The sequence below is a fragment of the Miscanthus floridulus genome, chromosome 2, assembly GCF_019320115.1.
Source record: "Miscanthus floridulus cultivar M001 chromosome 2, ASM1932011v1, whole genome shotgun sequence".
NCBI classification, from domain to species: Eukaryota; Viridiplantae; Streptophyta; class Magnoliopsida; order Poales; family Poaceae; genus Miscanthus; species Miscanthus floridulus.
This window is the reverse complement of record NC_089581.1, coordinates 47,820,151-47,840,434: the sequence shown is the minus strand read 5'-3', so window position 1 is coordinate 47,840,434 and position 20,284 is coordinate 47,820,151. Positions and strand designations below refer to the sequence as shown.

The following is a 20,284-nucleotide window of genomic DNA, read 5'->3' as shown; positions in this document are numbered from 1 at the left end:
TTAGTGACAAAGCCCAAGTTCAATTGCTCAAATTCTACACACAACTCACTTGACATAGCTGCCACTTGCACCTCCTTGATGTAACTCTTCCTGCTAAGAGCATCGGCAACAGCATTTGCCTTTCTAGGATGATAGTGTACTTCTAGATCGTAATCCTTAATCAACTCTAACCATCGACGCTGCCTCAAGTTTAGATCTGTTTGAGTGAAGATGTACTTTAGACTCTTGTGATCAGTATAGATGTCACTCTTATGTCCGATAAGATAGTGCCTCCATATCTTCAGAGCATGAACCACTACTGTTAATTCCAAATTATAAGTAGGATAGTTTAGTTCATGCTTTCTCAACTGTTGGGATGCATAGGCCACTACTCTTCCTTCTTGCATAAGAACACATCTGAGACCTTAACGAGATGCATCACAATAGATAGAAAAGTTCTTGCTCAAATCTAGCAAAGCTAATACTAGGGTTGTAGTCAACCTCTTCTTTAATTCTTCAAAGTTAGCCTAGCACTTCTCGGACCACACAAACTTAGCATTTTTCTCCAACAGAGCTGTCATAAGCTTGGCAAGTTTAGAGAAACCTTCTATGAACCTTCTATAGTATCTAGCCAATCCCAAGAAACTATGAATCTCTCCCACATCAGTTCGTGGTTTCTAATTTAACACATCTCTCACATTGCTTGGATCTACTGCTATTCTACCATTAGAGACAACATGGCCTAGAAAAGAAACTTCCTTCAACCAGAACTCACACTTGCTTCGCTTAGCATACAACTTGTGTTCTCTGAGTTTTTGCAAGACCAACCTTAGATGTTCAGTGTGCTCTTCTTTTGTTTTGGAGAATACCAATATATCATCGATAAATACCACCACAAACTTATCTAAAAACTCCATGAACACCTTATTCATCAAGTACATAAAGTATGCAGGTGCATTGGTCAAACCAAAGGACATAACGGTGTACTCATACAAACCATACCTCATAGTAAAAGCTATCTTGGGTATGTCAGTTGCATGAATCTTCAACTGATGATAACCAGAACAGAGATCAATCTTAGAGAAAACACAAGCACCTCTCAATTGATCAAACAAGTCATCAATTCTAGGTAGTGGGTACTTGTTCTTTTTAGTAACCTCATTGAGTGATCGATAATCAACACACATCCTCTAGGTACCATCCTTCTTGTCCACAAATATAACCGGTGCTCCCTAAGGTGACGAACTAGGATGAATGAAACATTTCTCCTGTAACTCCTTTATTTGTTTCTTAAGTTCCTCTAGTTCATTAACCCCATTCTATATGGGCGCTTATCTATAGGTGTAGTTCCAAGTAATATTTCAATAATAAACTCAATGTCATGGTCAGGTGGCATACCTAGCAAGTCATCGGGGAACACATCCAGAAACTTATCCACTACCGAGTCCTCCTTGTTGATGCAATCCTCAAGCTGGTTCACTATGGCTGCTAGTTGTGCTTGTACTACAACATCAACATTGATTCTATCCCCATTCGGTGCGGTCGCAACAACTACCTTCTCTTGACACTGAATGACTGCTCGGTTTTGCTTCATCTAGTCCATACCCAGAATCACATCAATGCTAGATGTTCTCAACATAATAGGGCTCACTTTGAACTCTACCCCCTTAAAGATAGACTAGTCAGAAGGCAACAATAAGAAGCTTGCATACTACCTCCTGGTGAGTTTACTAGTATAGGATCTTTCGTGGCACATAAGGGTATGCTATGCATTCTAACAAATGCTTGTGATATGAAAGAATGTGAAGCTCTAGAATAAAAAAACAGTGGCAGGAGTGGAATTGACATCAAACATACCTAGCATGACTTTTGGTTCCACAAGCGTCGTCTCTACAGACACATGATTCACCTTCCCATAATGCGATGGCTTCTGGTTGCTATTCTGCCTCTGGGGGGTTTGTTGGTTGGGCTTCTCTAGGTAGTTATACGATAGATGACCCTCTTTTCCACAGTGGGAACACTTGTTGGGAGTGCTAGGGGCACTGGTCTTCATGGGAGTGTTGTTAGGCGTTCTCTGTCATGGTGTCTACTGGCCACTCCGCTGTAGGGGACATTGATTGCCATTCAGCTACTAGTATGGTGGATGTTGCTGAACTGGTTATGATTCCATTAATTAGGTGATCCCTGGTACCTCTGCTGGAAGCCTTGCTGAGGATTGGTGCGCGGACAAGTATTGCTTCCAGAGGCCTGTCCCTAAAGCCTCCTCTTCTTAGCCTCCATCTCTTTGCGCTTATTATCAATAACAATAGCATGATTCACCAACGTCTGTAAATTGGGGTACGTATTGGACATAAGCTGGAGTTGCAGACTGTCATACAGACCCTTGAGAAAGCGGCGTTGCTTATCAGCATCATCAGCCACCTCATTCAGAGCGTAACGTGACAACTGAGCAAATTTGTCATGATACTTAGCTACAGACATAGATCCCTGTTTTAGAGCTCTGAATTCCTCCTGCTTGAGCTCTATCAATCCTTCAGGTATGTGGTAGGATCTAAAATTCTCTCTAAACTCCTGCCAGGTGATAGGAGGAGCATTAGTGGGATATCCATACTCGAATGCCTCCCACCAGTCTTGAGCTTCTCCCTGGAGTTGTCCTGACGTGTACAACACCTTCTACTGGTCATCACACGATGCTATGTTGAGTTATTTTTCCACTATACAAAGTCAATCATCTGCTTCTAGTGGATCAGTGGCATGAGAAAACACTGGGGGACGTCCCTTCAAAAACTCACCACGCTTGTCACGTGGTGCTCCACTAATTAGATGATTCTGTTGATTCTACACCAGAGCTTGCATAAGTTATGTCTGAACTGCCAGAAGCTGCTCAATAGTAGGTGGCGGTGGTGGTGGTGGATGTGGGGGAACACCTCCACGACCTTGGCCTCTTCCTCTTCCCGACATATGACATCCAACAAAGTATTCAAAATTTAGAGATTTTCAAGTTATATGCACTTATAGAGATATAGAATACATTCTGAAAATTTTCTGTACGAGTTTCAACATCAGCAGCTCGGTAAAACAGTCATATCTCAAATTTCAGATATTCAAAAGAGGCGTGCTTTACATGGTTGGAAATCTTAAGAAATTATCTACAATTTTTATTCAGACCATGTGCCCAGATTCTGTCGTTAATTTACTCAAAAATAGGATACAACTGAAACTATCCTAGATTCCAGACTGCGCAGAAACTTCAAATTAAAACAGCTATATCTCTCAAATCAGATCAAGTATAGGGGTGATTCTAGAGGAATTAGAAAGATACTTAAGTCTAGTTGTTCTCATAAAAATTTCATATTTTTTTGTCAAGTAGATTTAGATTGGCATTGAGATGAGGGCAGACTGCTCCGAAAAACAGATCCGAGAGAACAAGATGTACCAAACCCATCTAATTATTTATTGACTCAAACCTTAATATTCTTAACTATGGAACTTGCGTACATGCCCACAAAGTTTCAGCACTCATTACAAATATCTAACTCACACATAAACATAATAATAAATCAACTAGGCATACCAAAGTTCATACCGCACTACTAGACTCGACTTGACTCAACTTGACCCGTGCTACTAACGTCTTATTACATAGAAAGGAACTCCAACACCTATGGGCAAAATTCATGGGGAAGCTCCTCATAGATCCTTGGTAGGTTGAGGCACACCCTTTGCTTGTCTATCACTTATCGGTATCTCTTAAGGGTCGTCTCCTATGCCTTCAACTGATCTTCCAACCGCCGATTCATGTCTACTAATTCATAGGCATAGTGCACCATCACTTGAGTAGTGGGATCCGTGCCTTCAGGGTCCATTATTGCTCATCCTAAGTCAGGGTGTTGGCGAGGGAGGAAGCGATATTGATCTTCCTTCATATCATCAAAGCAACGACCACGGGGACCCTTGCAGGCTACAACGGCTGCATCTTCTAGCTATCTTCCATGGTGGCACAGTGAGCGTGATGCGCATAGTTCGAGTCCAGCTAGTATGCTTCCTTCTCTCCATCCTTGATGGAGATGCACACCCTAGTCTCCCAATAAGTGCCCTCTAGAGGGTGCGTATGCTCGTTGCTGACGTACTCCACAGATGCGTCCCAATCAGCGTGGTAGGTCTAAAGAATCCCCATAAGTCGATGGTGCGAAACGGAGGATTCACACCCCGGCTTATACTAGATCTTTGTAGTTCATCCCATGGCAGGGGTAGGCTAATCTTCTTAAATGGCCTCCTCCTCATCATCATCATCAGACAATACAACGACCTCCACTTCTTCAGATTCTTCTTCTTCAGGCTCTTCCTGGAATAGCTCAAGCGTAGGTGTAGGTGTTGGTGAGTCAACTTCTTCCTCCTAGGGTTCCTCCTCCTCACATGGCTCCATGGACTCATACAAGCCACGAGGCGGGTAGTATCCTCCGGTGCTGATGCGAGCGGTCTTATTGGCACGAGGCATCTACAGAATTAGATTTAACCAGATTAGAAGCAATAATTTGCATAACAGAGTGAGACAAAAGAAGCATAAAATTTAGCAAATAACAAGGGTGAGATGGGAAGCATGAAATAAGTGAAGCAAACGAAGCTAAGATGACCATTGCTAACTAGGCTTACGTCCTACAGTCAACACGGCTCCGATACCAATCTGTCACACCCGATTTTAAGGATAAAATGGGATGCATAATCTTATGTGCGCACAGAGATCAGTCACACATATAAGCCGATAAATTATAAATAGTATCATCACAAGTATTTATTACATCATGAATAATAAGACATAGTCTTCACATAAATGTAGCAAAAGTATAAAGAAAAATCTCTCGTGGAAGCTCCATATCACAGGGACGTCAACTGGTTGACCATAAGTCTAGTAATCCTCAAAAAAGTCGTCATTACTGTAGCCATCTGTTACCCATCAGGGATTTTTATCTAAATAATGAAAATAAACAAGCATAAGTCCGTGTCATACTCAACAAGTGTAACATGGGGTTCATGAGGCTCAAAAGGCTTGACACTGGTTTAACAACATTTAGCTTTTAGTTGTCACAATTTTAGCATAAGAGTAGCAACAAGTTGTTTTAATCCCAAAGTGAAACACATGATCAATGTAAACATGAATAATGAATAGCATAAACGGATAATTCTTAATGATCCACTATTCCATAAGGGTTTCAAGGCCGCTCATGACCGTGAGCACGGCTGATATATTAGTTTTATACTCTGTAGAGGTTGTATATATTCACTGTGAGTCATGATACCCATATGCCCGGGTTTATAACTCTCAAAACACTTTCAAGGTGAGCAGGCAGGGTTCACTATGAAACTTTTCAAAGGTTCGTCTAACAAGTTAGGGCCGCTAGGTTTCTGTGCCCTATGAATGTAGGGCTCCCCTTCCGACTGCTGCAATGACGTGTAGCCTATACACTAACGGATAGAGGCCACACTATATCCAACCCGAAACACACCCCTCTTACGCTATAAAGGTAACCTCTAACAAGCTAGAAAAGGTCGTTGTACTGAGCTAAAGCCAGAGCCATGTAGCCCTCACAGCTGTACTGTAAGTCCCGGATGATCACTTACAGATAAGTCCTTAGGAAGAGGAATCTAGAGCATTTAGAAAGTAGCTAAACACTCTAGTCCCTTGTTTCTAAGTTACTAAAAAGCCATGTTTTAATGTTTATTGCATATACCATTAGTCAAGTTACTAGATCATGGTTTAATTGAGCACTAGCAAAACTACCCAATGCATATCCCATAAGAGACAAGGTATAAGTTCAATTCTAGGTAATCCCTATCAAGGTGACACATGCAACATGAATTAAATGTATTAAAGTTGATAGGTAACAAGGATAATCCCATGCTATACTTGCCTTGAACAAAGTGCTCCTGCTGATCTTGCTCATCAAAGTAGTACTCTTGATCACCCACGAATTGCTCACCATCTATACTCGATAATCACAGCAACATACAAGCATCCAGAAGCAATCATGCATAGCAAACAAAAGCTATAGATTAGAACAGTACACCAATCAGCATAAAATCTAGATGAAAAGTTTGTAAAACGAATCTACATCTCACTATGAATACACAGACGCGAAGATCATAAAAATTGTAGCTAAAACGAAGAAGTTATGAATTAAACAAGATTTCCTTTAACAAAATAATAGATTAAATCTAATCTTGAATTTTAAAAGTTGAAAACGTACTTAACAGTAGTATGAACATGTAGATTACGCAATTGTGAACCTAACGCAACTTAAACGGGTCAAATAGGAGCTAAAACATGAAAGTTATGGCCTATAGAAACTAGTGGCAAAACTATAAATAGATGAAAACATATTTTCAATCTAACCCGAAGGAAACTACGCTTTCAAAAGAAGAAAACGCATTCTGAGAATACACTTTGGACCGCGGGTTCTAATACACAAAAGTCTAGGGCGTCTTTAGTAAATAAGCCAGGCGAAGGGGTATCTTTGAGTCTGGGCCGTCAGATCGGGATTAGACGGCATGGATTGGATCAAGAGGGGGAGAGAGAGAGAGTGTTGTCGTCGGAGAAGAAACCGACGCGGCGGTGGCCATGAACAGCGACGAGAAGCTCGCGGGCGTTCGCGGTTTAGGGCCTACGGAGCACCGGAAAACAAACCGAAGCCACTAGGAGGTGGCGGAGAAGACAGCGAACTCACTTAGGGGGGTTTTTGTCGGCGTGGAGCGGTCCGACGACGACGCGTGGCGCGGAATGGCGGACGACGCCGGCGGCGGCGCGAGCTGCTAGGGTTTCGTGGCGCTACGAGCTTAAGCGAGGGTGGCGGCTTGCTCTAGGATTAGGTGGAGGCGGCGTGGCTCGAGGGGCTATTTAAGGGTGGGGCGTGCGTGGACAGCACGCCAAGCGGCGTAGACGGCACGGACACGAGCTGTTAGTGTCCGGCTCGGACACGAGCGAAGGAAGGAGTCGCGTCTGACGAGCGGGCCCGGGCTGTCAGCGGGGTAGGAGGCGCGGGCCGCGATGTCAGCGAGAGAGAGGGAGTGTGGAGGCAGCTGCGCAGGCCTTTGGCTAGGCCAGGAATACGGCCTGCGCGACTTGCATGCTGGGCCGTGGGGCGCGGGAGAACTAGGCCTGCGGGGCGGGCCGAAATGGGAGAGAGGGCAGGCCGCGCGGGGAGCCAGGCCGAGCGGGAGCTGGGCCAACAGGCCGAAAGCAAGGGAGGGTGAAAAGAAAAATAAAACTCATTTTTTATTTTCTTAACACAATTTCAAATCTAATTTAAACTCAAATTCAAATTCTTTTACAAACTCCAACCAAACCAAAGCATCACAAAATAAATATGCAGCAGCATGGATGCACACACATGTATGTAAACCTATATTCGATTTTAGTTTTAACAAAGTTATTATTTTCCCAAATTTAAATGCTCACAAAATGCATAATTAATTAATTTATTTTCTTCTATTTTAAAATAATGCAAATTTTAGGGTGTTACAAAAACTATTCAAATTAAAAAGTTGATAACTTCAAAGTTTTAGATCTCTTCCAACTCTATAATTTTGATATAATATTTATCTTGATACAACCAGTGGCGGATGTGGGATGCGGGATAAGGGGGGGCTAAAACAACAGAGATGTTGATTTGCACGAAGATTTAACGGTGAAATCAAGCTTTTGCTACAGTAATTAGCATTGAAATCAAGAAATTAGGGGGGGCTGGAGCCCCCCCAGCCCCCCTTTGGATCCGCCACTGGATACAACCTCATATGAAAAGTTATAATCTTTTTGTCTAAAATAGCCTATCATTATTGGCGGTTCAAGCACGAATCTGACTATCACCATCGGTTGTAGCCATGAACCGTCACTGATAGTACATTAATTATTACTACCGGTTGTAGCCATAAATCGACAGTTCTTGCCCACCAATCATTACATATTCTAATATCATATCACTTAAAGCCACGATCGAATGGTTACGAAATAATCGACAGTGATAGTCCGACAATAATCACGTGTTCTGTGGCCATTCTATCCTTCCGTCTCGTCTTCTTTCCTGCTCGGCCGATGCCCCTTTGCAATTGATCAGGAGGGCAGAGCAGTTGCAACTCGTGTTCACTGTGGGCCGCAATCCTTTCTTATTCGGGCCATATTTAGTTCCAAAAATTTTTCCTAAAAAGTGCTAAAGTAGTCATCACATTGAATCTTGCGATACATGCATGAAGCATTAAATGTAGACGAAAAAAACTAATTGCACAATTTGGTTGAAAATCGCGAGACGAATGTTTTGAGCCTAATTAGTCCATGATTGAACACTAATTGTCAAATAAAAATAAAAATGCTATAGTAGTCAAATTCACAAATTTCGTCAAACTAAACGAGGCCTCAGACCGTCATGCCGGCACACGTACGACATATTGGCCTCGCATCACTCTCCCTCCTGCGCGTGGATGCGTATAGTTAACCAAACCAACGGAACACCGAACCGACCAACCGCCATGGCTGCCTTTCACTTTGGTATCCATGCGACAAAGGCGCACGCATCGCCTGCTAATGTCGGGCAACGCCTTGTCGTACGCCGGGGTACACCCGTCCACGCCCACGTGATCACGTGTCAACAGTTACCTATATTCTACTATATAATCCCGTTGTTGTCTCTAACTGATCACCTTCTACCTTCTTCTAGTAGCTTAAAGTCTTAAACACGCTGCAGGACATCCTTGAATCATTGATCAGTGGAGTGGAGCCAGCCTCGGTTCTTCTAAGCTGGACCGGAAATTGGGGAAGAATAGCAAACTGGAGGTAGAAATAATGGAGAGAAACATATTAGCACACTCTTCAACTCGTTTTCCCATAATAGAAATGTAACATGTAAGTATCTTCTTTGTATGACCAACAATAATATACAAATATATTTCGTACATAAATATATTAGCTTAATTAATCTGAGCCTTATAATTATTAGAATGAATACAATTCGAGGATCAAACAGGGTAGAGTTGGTTACAAGTTCCCAGTTCACAGAGGCGGCTAGGTTGGCTTATAACCATATCGAGCGGCACACACATGTCAGGATCGGAGCGCACAACCAGGCTGAGACCCAAATGGTGTGTTTGGTTTTCTGGCTAACTTCTAGCCTGGCTAGAATCTTAGCCTGGATAGCCTTAGCATGCTCCCATTAAACTAATCCATTGTTGTTTGGTTGTATGTGCTAGGTTAGCCAGGCTAGCCCTAGGGTTAGGGTGTTTTTGGTTCCATAGTTTGTTTTGATACAGTCACGTCTTCTCAGTTTGTAAGGTTACCTCTTTGACGTATTTTGTCAAACAAGTGATGGGCATTCTGACGAACAGCAGCTTCCCTCAACTTCTTCCCCGCCGGTGCCGCCAGCGCCAATGCCACCTCCGGCGCCGTCTCCATACCCATCCCGGCACCATGATTCTCCACATCCCTCCCCTGCTTCATTTCGTCCAGGATAGAGAGCACGCAGGGGCACGCAGATGAGCGAGCACGCAGGACCACGACGCGGGCGCTGCTGCTCGACGATGGGCACGACATCCGGAGCGCAGGATGGAGAGCACGGCGGTGGGCGCGCTCTGGGGCTGCGGCCTCCTCTTCCTCGGCCTCAAGGACCGCCTCCACATCGAGGTCCTCGGCGCGCTCGGAATTTGCGAGGCCAGCGAGGTGCCCATGCCGTGCTCGCGCTGGAGAACGACGGCGGCCATGGCAACGGCAACCACCACCACCCAGCAGCTCCGGCGGTTCGAGTACGGCAGTGGAGGAGCTCGAGCGAGGAGGTGGAGCGCATCTCTGGCGAGGAGCTCCATGGCCTCCGACGACGGCGACAAGGACGTCCTCCTCCTCTTCTAGTAGGTCCCACTCGACATGGAGGAGGGCCCGACGTAGATCCGGCGAGGAGCTCGAGCTCTAGCGAAGGAAGAGGACGGCGGCGGCCATGGCGTGCGTGCGCCGCACACGAGCTCGAGCAGGGGCGGGGAGGTGCGGCTGCGGTGCGGAACGAACCAGGGCGGTGAGGGGAACGAGCAGGAGGGCTGGCCTGGGCCTGGCTCCAGGAGAACGACCGATTTGGACGTTCAAACCCTGACCAGTCTAAAGGGATACGAATGGCCAGCCCTAGACAGACTCTAACCTATTTCTAGGCAACTAAATAGGTCAAAATTAGCTCTAGAAAGTCAGGTTAGGAGTTAGCCACCCAATCAAATACACCCAAATACGCCCATACCGAGGCTCAACTATAAAACAATACACTATTTCTTGCTCGTAACACTCCCTCCATTCTAATTATAAGATGATTTTGGCGTTTCTACAATTGCCCTTGATCCGTGTCCAGGTCGCTCTCTGCTCTGTCTCTCTTTGCCTTCTAAAGCAGGTGGTCACAGCTGATAATTGTCCTTCATCCGTGTCCAGTTCGTGTGATTTTTTTAGCTGTCCAAATTTTTCCCGTGCTTGGCTGCTATAACTTCTTCATTCCAACAACAGCGGCCGACAGTAGTGCAGGGACAGGAGCTCGGTACGACCATCGTCAGGTTTTTATTGTGCTCGATTCAAAGCAGCAGCCAAAGCTACTATGCAAGGATGATTCAGTGCTTGTGCAATATTACTTTTATGGCATAGTGTTGTGTCTCTTATTTCCATCATTTAATCACATTTTTCTTGCATGGTTCCTTGCATTAGGTTGATGTTTGTCTTGCATTGCGATCTTTTTTTTATGGCACATAAGGAATTCCTCCTTTTTTTCTATTCTCCCGAATGATTAGGTAGAAAGTAAAAAGAAATAACACGCTCAAAGATAATGGCCCATCGATCATCATATATCAAAAAGAGAAAGAGAAATTGGTGAACTGCACCGCACCCTTCAGTATGTCTGCCAAAAAAAGAAGTGCGGACACGCCTCCTAGAGGTGAAGCCGACATGCTGTCGGAGCGTTCGTTGGATTCTCCACCAGTGGTTGTCCGCTGATTAGCACGGTTCGAAGAGCAATGGGGATAGCTGCTGGAGATACTCTTTATACCAGCAAAATTTAGTTTTTACGAGATGGTGTTGAGGGGGCGTAAATTTTTTCTGATGCCTCGATACTTCAAGTACACGATGTGAGCTTGCGCACAAACTCACATCACACACCACACTCGCGCACACAAGCTAAGCCTACTACACCTATATACCAAAAGACACACACGAGGCTGCGAGGTAGTTGAAGACCATGAGACACCAAACGTGATTGGCCATTGTGAAATATCCGCGCCCCAGGCTGCAAGAAAATGAGAAAAAACCCCGGTGCGAAATCTGCGTTTAGCGGGGCTCCATCTCAGGTTTTAACTATGCATTTTATATATATTTTCCTGTCTGGGCCTAATGGGCAATTAGTGGCCCATTATCTGTAACCTGGCCTAATTAGTTCCTGGCGCACATCGGTAGCGGGCTAGCGGCTGATGCCGTCATAACGCCGAAACCTCGCACTGGCTCCTGATTTATGTCTGGACGGCGCAACCTCGAAATTTCCATTGCTCCCGATTTGTTCTACAAAAACCAGTGATTAAGCACCCTATGGAAAGGCAATGAAATCTCGTCTTTCAAGTCTCTAGTACAACGACAACGCGTACTAATATTCGACCAAATAGGACTCCAAAATTAAGATGCCTTGTATACACAGCATCTTGATCTTCACGAGCATAAATCGGGAGCCCGTACCAAACTTTAAAATAGGGCCTCATTCTGGTTGCCACTGGTGGGAATGCGAATCATCGATGCCGTTTGTATCGTGTCTGTTGTGGAGGAACCTCCGTTTGCAGCATGGAGGTGGAGGGGGAACCTTGTCCTTCTCCTCCTCCCGCGATGTCCCCTTGTTCCATCGAGGGCTAATAATTGTTCTTGTGGATCATCTTTTCCTTGTTTAATTATTTGTAATAACCTCGGGATCATCTTGCATCGCTTTGTCAGCGTCGTGAATTTTTTTCTTTTTCATTTTTTGTTTGTTGCAGTAGTCAAGGCGCAACGTGACGTGACTTTTAATTTATGTGGCATGGCCATCTATTTGAGATGCGTGACAGATGCCTTGCCTTGCCGCCTCCGTCCTCTCTTGCAGCTTCTTCTGGGGCTGGCTGCCACTTCGCTTTCACTACTACTAGTAGTAGTAGGTGGTGATGATAGACAAATAGCACAGAGAGCAAGAGAGTTGACATTATTCAGCCTGTTCGCTTGCTCGTAAATGATCATAAATTTCCAGCCAGGAATAGTGTTTTTCTCTCACACCAAACCAGCCAGCAGTAAATAATCCACGATCGTTTACGGTCTCCCGAACAGGCCGATTGTCTTGCATGCCTTGTCTTCTCGCTTTCCTCCAGTTTGCCTTTCCACCCAGGGAAAAAAGGAGTCATATGCAGGCATTATCATGGGGATGGGAATGTAGCTCCAGATTATTTATTTATATATATACATTTGCATTTGCTTTTGCTTTTGCTTAACAGATGGACGGCTCATAATCAGTCTATGGTTCCGTTTGGCCTCGAAGCGAATCCATGGGATTGGGACGAGGGGATGGAATGGAATGTGTCTCGGTGCATTGCCAACCAAGATTACATAATTTGATCCCCTACAGTGCAGTTTCTCAAATGCTTGGTTTAATTGTGACTTTTGTTGTCTCTCTCTCTCTCTCCCTCCAAATGAGTAACTTTGGAATAAGTCTATGTGACCCCGTATAACCGTTTAATTATGTGTTTATTATTTTTTTCAGAATGGTTTTTATTGAGGTGGCGCGCGCATTATATGGATTCTGGGAATGGCATTTGCACCCATCTTTCATGACAATATATATATATGTATGTTGGGAATTAACCCAAACAAGGCCGCATTGACTCCAAGAAGGAGACACCGTCCACGTCACCCAAAATATTGTCTACCGTTGGATCTCGGGTTCGATGGACCAGATCTGCTCAAACGTACCCGTGGACCTTCCGGCCAGAACAACCAGCCACGTCACCCAATTTTTTCTCCTCCGTCAGATCTTCCATCCAACGGCCCAGATCGCTTGGAGCTGATTTCGCCGGGAGCGGCTTCTCGCGCTTCTCCTTGGCTTCTCCCGCTTCTCCTCTGCTTTCCCGCTTCTCTTCTGAATCCATAGAACCAAATATATACCCTAGCTTCCGCTTCCCCATCCAGCTTGTCGCCCCCTCCTCTCTCTCCTCTTCACGCTCTCTCGCTCTCCCCGACTCTCTCCGACGCGGGCGCGGACAGGGCGGCGGCGCAAGCGGGAGGCGGCGGCGGCGTCCTCCCCCCCCCCCCCCCCCCCGCCCCCCCTCCTTAGCACTCCCTCGTCTGCCTCTTACCTTCGTTTCTCCCTCCCCTTCCCCTCTCTCTCTCCCCTTCCCGGTCGACACGGCGGCAGGCGCCAGCGCGGTGGCGACCGCGGCGCGGCGGCGCCCCCTGTGGGTTCTCGGCCGGCGCGGGTGGTGCCCGACGGCCCCTTCCCTCTCCCCCATCCTCTGCGCGGGCTCCTCAACGCCTCCTCCCGCCGACGAGCATGTGCTTTGCTCCTCCATGAAACCCTACCTATCTACTTCTTCTGATTTGGTTTTCGTTTTTTGTTTCTCAGTGTTGATTTCAGCTTACTTCCTACTGCTCCATAGGGTTCCTCTACGAGCACCAGATTTGTTGCCTTCCTTCGATGCATGCTTGCTGTGTTGTTGCTGTTATTGCGCCATATTTCGCTTCTGCTGTTTCAGGTATCGGCGGTCCTGAGACTTCTGCCTCTTTGTCCCTGCTTGCTCAACATGGAGAGGTGCTCCTGCATAATATTGGTGAGTCACAAAGCAATAATCTAAAGATGCCTACCAGGCGGTTGACTAACAGAATAATGTGATATTTGTGTTCCGACCAATTTTCTTCGGATTAGATTACAGATACTTTCTAATGGCAATGGATATATACTGAAGGGATGTAGAGGATGGATATACACTGAAAGGGTTTACAGATTGTTAAGATAGTTAGTGGAAACTGAGATTGAAATATATGTATGAGGGATAGACAATTGATGATATTGTTATAGCCTGAATAAATTCCAGATTCTAACATATACACTTTTCCGTTCTTCTTTGGTGATAACAAGTGCCTTTAATAGCAGGATAACTAGGGGAGTCCTCTGGCTGATATATTGCCCTATTATCATGTATATGGTTCTAATTGTACATTTGATGTTCGACTCATTGCCTGCATACCGATGATAGATCCCAGGTTTTTACATGTGCATATTTCCATTTATTCCTAGCGGCAAGAATCTAGCATGCTCCTCAATTTTGGTTCAATAATATATACTTTACTGTACCTTGTCTAGACATGTGATTTGACTGGTCTGAGTTCTGTGCAGAATTAATTCCATTTTTATTAGTTGGCATTCCTTTATTATAGTGACATTAATCTCACATCCTTTATTTTAAACTTTTGTTTTGCTATAGTAATCGACATCGACATCAAAACATGTATGCTTTGCTGCAGCTTGATTCCAGATATAGTCATTGATGGCCATAGTGTTAAAGGGTGTCCCAGGTATTTTGTTTCCCCCCTTTTTTGGCATTGTCCCTTGACTGATCTTCATCTATGGTTTCTATAGTAATCGACATCAAAACATGTATGCTTTTCTGCAGCTTGATACCGAAGGGAGCACGTCATGTTCCCAATGAAAAATAGAATTCAGAAGATTCGCAATTCAGACTAGAAGCGTACAAGGTACGAGCGATTTTCTTTTCCTCCTATACATACAACTGAGCACTGATGTGTTGGTCTATCCTCTATGTTGCTCCAGTGCTATGTATGAAAGCTATCGTCTCCTAAATGTCTAACCAAATCTATCGAGTCTATTTTTTGTACCAATTAAACTATTAAGGATCCATTTGTAGTGCCTAAAAGGTTACACATTTTGGTCATTTGGATCCTGACAAATTCTAGATGGCCTAAAAGGTTATCTTGGTAATTTCAATTCCTCTGCAAACTTTTTTTTTTGGAAAACCTCATTTGCTTGACATTTCCGCAGATCAATTTAGAGTAACCAGCTTTTTCAATCAGATCGTCTTTGACATTAAAGTACATGTGCTTTAAAGAAACCATTTTATTTGTTGCTTAATTATTTTGCTGGTTTAGGCTTATGCTTTCTTCACTAAATCTACGCCTGTGACATTAATATGCGTTTTCCACCATAGACTTCAAAGTATCCACTGCAAATTCTCCTTTGGATATGAAGGGGTCAGCTATGGCAAAAGGTTGCTGCTTATGACTATTTTCATGTTGTTACTTGAGGCTAAAATATTTTTTTATCATGTGCATTGAGGCTGTGATATTTATAAATAAGGGTATCTTACACATTAACTAGACAGAGATGCAATGCAAGCTCATTTTGGTTATAGACTGATGGATCATGGATGCTGTGATATTCCTGCTTACAAACATGAACAACTCCTCGTTAGTATGAGATCGATGGAAGGTCTTTGTTTTCGGATCATAATAGCAAAATGCTCATATCTTACCTATTTTCATATAGGTCTAGAGGCGTTGCCCCTGGACTGCGGTGAGGCTTCTTGCTATGTGCCTCAAACTTTTTGAAAGCTGGAAGCCCCACTGTCTAATCAAATCCATTTAAACTATTTTTTCATATCAATTAAACTATTAAGATCCATTTATAGGGCCTACAAGGTTACACATTTTTGGTCAGTTTCCATTCTTCTTTGGTGATAACAAGTGCCTTTAATAGCAGGATAACTAGGGGAGTCCTCTGGCTGATATATTGCCCTATTATCATGTATATGGTTCTAATTGTACATTTGATGTTCGACTCATTGCCTGCATACCGATGATAGATCCCAGGTTTTTACATGTGCATGTTTCCATTTATTCCTAGCGGCAAGAATCTAGCATGCTCCTCAATTTTGGTTCAATAATATATACTTTACTGTACCTTGTCTAGACATGTGATTTGACTGGTCTGAGTTCTGTGCAGAATTAATTCCATTTTTATTAGTTGGCATTCCTTTATTATAGTGACATTAATCTCACATCCTTTATTTTAAATTTTTGTTTTGCTATAGTAATCGACATCAGACATCAAAACATGTATGATTTGCTGCAGCTTGATTCCAGATATAGTCACTGATGGCCATAGTGTTAAAGGGTGTCCCAGGTATTTTGTTTCCCCCCTTTTTTGGCATTGTCCCTTGAATGATCTTCATCTATGGTTTCTATAGTAATCGACATCAAAACATGTATGCTTTTCTACAGCTTGATACCGAAGGGAGCACGTCATGTTCCCAATGAAAAATAGAATTCAGAAGATTCGCAATTCAGACTAGAAGCGTACAAGGTACGAGTGATTTTCTTTTCCTCCTATACATACAACTGAGCACTGATGTGTTGGTCTATCCTTTATGTTGCTCCAGTGCTATGTATGAAAGCTATCGTCTCCTAAATGTCTAACCAAATCTATTGAGTCTATTTTTTGTACCGATTAAACTATTAAGGATCCATTTGTAGTGCCTAAAAGGTTACACATTTTGGTCATTTGGATCCTGACAAATTCTAGATGGCCTAAAAGGTTATCTTGGTAATTTCAATTCCTCTGCAAACTTTTTTTTTTGGAAAACCTCATTTGCTTGACATTTCCGCAGATCAATTTAGAGTAACCAGCTTTTTCAATCAGATCGTCTTTGACATTAAAGTACATGTGCTTTAAAGAAACCATTTTATTTGTTGCTTAATTATTTTGCTGGTTTAGGCTTATGCTTTCTTCACTAAATCTACGCCTGTGACATTAATATGCGTTTTCCACCATAGACTTCAAAGTATCCACTGCAAATTCTCCTTTGGATATGAAGGGGTCAGCTATGGCAAAAGGTTGCTGCTTATGACTATTTTCATGTTGTTACTTGAGGCTAAAATATTTTTTTATCATGTGCATTGAGGCTGTGATATTTATAAATAAGGGTATCTTACACATTAACTAGACAGAGATGCAATGCAAGCTCATTTTGGTTATAAACTGATGGATCATGGATGCTGTGATATTCCTGCTTCCAAACATGAACAACTCCTCATTAGTATGAGATCGATGGAAGGTCTTTGTTTTCGGATCATAATAGCAAAATGCTCATATCTTACCTATTTTCATATAGGTCTGGAGGCGTTGCCCCTGGACTGCGGTGAGGCTTCTTGCTATGTGCCTCAAACTTTTTGAAAGCTGGAAGCCCCACTGTCTAATCAAATCCATTTAAACTATTTTTTCATATCAATTAAACTATTAAGATCCATTTATAGGGCCTACAAGGTTACACATTTTTGGTCAGTTGGAACCTGATGATTTTTGTTTCCTCCCTGTGTTTACATGGTTTCGTGCTGACGATAAGTTTATTACCACATTTACTTTTCTTACTTACTGTGTGACATGTACCATTTTCTTGATTTGCTGATGTCATGTGCTATTGTGCTAATACTTTGCAGAGGGGATCAGAGGTCGACGAGGTTAGATTGGATACACGACGCTGTCCTAAGAATCAGTTCTACAGCGATGACAATGCTGCCGGGCCTCCAGCCCTGCCTCCTGGGGCGCCCTCGATGCACGCAATGCATACGTCCTCACTGTCTGCCTGCAGGTACTTGAAAAAGCTACTCCAATACTCTTGCTGCTGTCTACAACATGCCTTCCATTGGTGTAATCACAGTGCTCAGATTTCTCAATGTTCAATTGGAAACTATATACATGTCGTATTTTATCCTTATCCCTCGACCTGTACTATTGTGCAATTGGTTTGGAATGGTCTTTATTGCTCGCCAACCCGTACATATAGTATCTCTGGATTATTCTCATGTGCTTAGAGGCCTCATCCTTCAAAATTGTGCTGATTGCAGCTCTCCGAAGATACATGACTTACCTTGCGTTTCCTTTGTTATCTCGTCTTGCTAAAGGTATGACTTCTCTCTGCAGATTATTTTTTGGTTGACCTCTTTTGTCTTCAAGGTGTTCCAGCTGCAGAACCAATACACTGCTAGGTGATACAAGCACAGCTACTTCGGCTACCTGCCTATGGGCCTTTGCCTGCACTATGCCCAAATAGTGCTTGTTCTAGATACCGATAATGTATAGGTCCATCGTCTCTATCTAAATATAAAATCTTGTCAGTCAATGCTGTAAAGCAACTTTGGAGGAATATCCCATGTATTTATTACTACCTTTGGTTATCTTGTCTCTAATAAGCCTATTATCGGTTGTTTCAGATGGAGTACAAAACTATGCTAAATAGGAAATGATTCGGCTTTTGATTGGCTGCAGTTGCTAATCATTTTCCCATCCCTAGATGAAACATGTTTTTTTCCTGGTTCATGTTCTCTATTACTAATCATTAACCGACTGATACGGCGTGCAAGGGCGCGCCCCTTCCACTAGTGGCATTTAATTTGCACCCATCTTTCATGTTGCGATGTGCACTACCTGTCGACATGGTGAGTATCTGGGGACAGAGATAGAGAGAGACGTGAAAGAGAGCAAAGACCAAAGCGATGGCAAGAAAGAAGAGACGTACTGATGATGTGCAGCCAGCAGAGTGGTGTGGCATGGCACGGCACGGCACACGTGGACAATTTTGTCCGTATCAGCTTGCCCGGCCGGGCACTCTACTCGGTCTCAATAACAGGTTTTATAGTCAGGGCTTTAGGTAAACTAACGTTAGCTGTCATATATTCTGGTTCTGGCAGGCTGTTGGTTTCGTACGCACTCAAGCGTTCCTTGAACCGTACTAGCTTGCTAATCCATATTACTCGTATGATCGTATCCAATCCATGTAATATTAAATCATCAGGTATTTATTTATCCATTGTAGCTAGGGTGGGTGCTGTCAATCAAGTAATGCCCTGTTCGCTTTACTGATAAGCCATGACTGAAAGTACCGTTGGCTGATTTGTTGTGAGAGAAAAATATTGTTTGTTGTCTAAAAAAAGTACGGCTTATAAGTCAAGCGAACATGGCGTAAGCTAGCAGTGTAGTATGGATACAGACGCCTGATCGAGCATTATTCCTATCTTTTTTTCTTCTTCTTTCTTCTTTGTTTAGAGAAACAATTGTTTATGCGTTTAGAACCAACAAATAAACCGCGAATTTAATCAAAGTCAACCAAAAGCCAGTTCTCGCTCTGCACTCTTTGTAGTCTCCTACTAATACGTGAAGGAACACCAAAGAGTCAAAGACGACGTTACATGCTCGCCCCTTGGGGCTGCAATGGGATGGGGCACTGCTCATTCATTCCTCTTCTATTCCCCTCTGCATAATCTGTATAGTAAACTGCAAAACATATTCAATACAAACCACCTCTTTAGTGGAAACATAAAAACCCTGCCAAAAAATACACTCAGGAGTTTTTGGGAAAAAAAATGAAAGGATGCATTTTTTGCACAAGGAAAGTGAAAAGGATGCATATATCCTAGATGCATAGCAAAATGGACGATGTATCAAAAATGTCAAATCGACTTATAATTTAGAACGCATGGAGTACTTGCATACAGAAGTTGAGACCCAAGCTCGTTCTTGTAGTGCATATATATGCACACAAATTTTATCATTTTCATATGATTTTTCTAAATTGAGTTTGCATCTATCATAGACATATATAGATCAACTATGAATGTGCACCATTTAAAATTTCTAGGGAACTTGTAAATATGTTTTTCTATAGGATTTTTACACTTCCACTAAACACATGGGGTTTCCATATGTCGTTTTCTTTGGTAGCACTACTCTCCTCTCCTCTTCTCTTCTCTTCTCTTCTCTTCTCATTGTCATACTACCTCTACCTTTAAAGTAAAGTCATCCATGTAACACCCTAAAATTTGCATTATTCCAAGAATAGCTAAATTAATTTATCTAAAGCATTTATGTGAGCATTCAAACATAGGAAAGTAATAATTTTTATAAAACTAAAATCAAATATAAGATTAGCTACAAGTGATGCATACATACTGCTGCATATTTATTTTTGTGATGAATGGTTTTGATTCAAAGTCCAAATGAATTCAAAATCTAATTGAAATTTGAATTTAAAATGCTTTTGGAAAATTTGTTTGGAAAAAGAAAAAGGAAAATTCCTTCCTTTCCTCCCCTCCTCTGTTTTCAGCCCGAGCAGCCGCGCAGCCCAGCTCCCACTCCCGCCGGCCCGCTGGCCCAGCTCGGTTTTCCCCTTGCGCTCCGCAACGTCCTGCGCGGCCCAGCGCCGCAGCCGGCCCAGCACCCCAGCAACCGCCACG

At 43.2% G+C, this 20,284-nt stretch overlaps 2 long non-coding RNA genes across 2 annotated transcripts; one reads left to right on the top strand and one right to left on the bottom strand.

Annotated features, from left to right (window-relative positions):
* Window positions 1-8,232: 8,232 nt before the first annotated feature.
* On the bottom strand, window positions 8,233-10,185 carry LOC136538705 (uncharacterized). The gene is made up of 2 exons (XR_010779436.1): window positions 9,301-10,185; window positions 8,233-8,794 (listed from the first exon to the last, which is right to left on the bottom strand). It is a non-coding gene; the product is annotated as an uncharacterized lncRNA (long non-coding RNA).
* Window positions 10,186-16,120: 5,935 nt separating this feature from the next.
* On the top strand, window positions 16,121-17,945 carry LOC136538704 (uncharacterized). The gene is made up of 4 exons (XR_010779435.1): window positions 16,121-16,178; window positions 16,277-16,358; window positions 17,492-17,643; window positions 17,900-17,945. It is a non-coding gene; the product is annotated as an uncharacterized lncRNA (long non-coding RNA).
* Window positions 17,946-20,284: the final 2,339 nt, after the last annotated feature.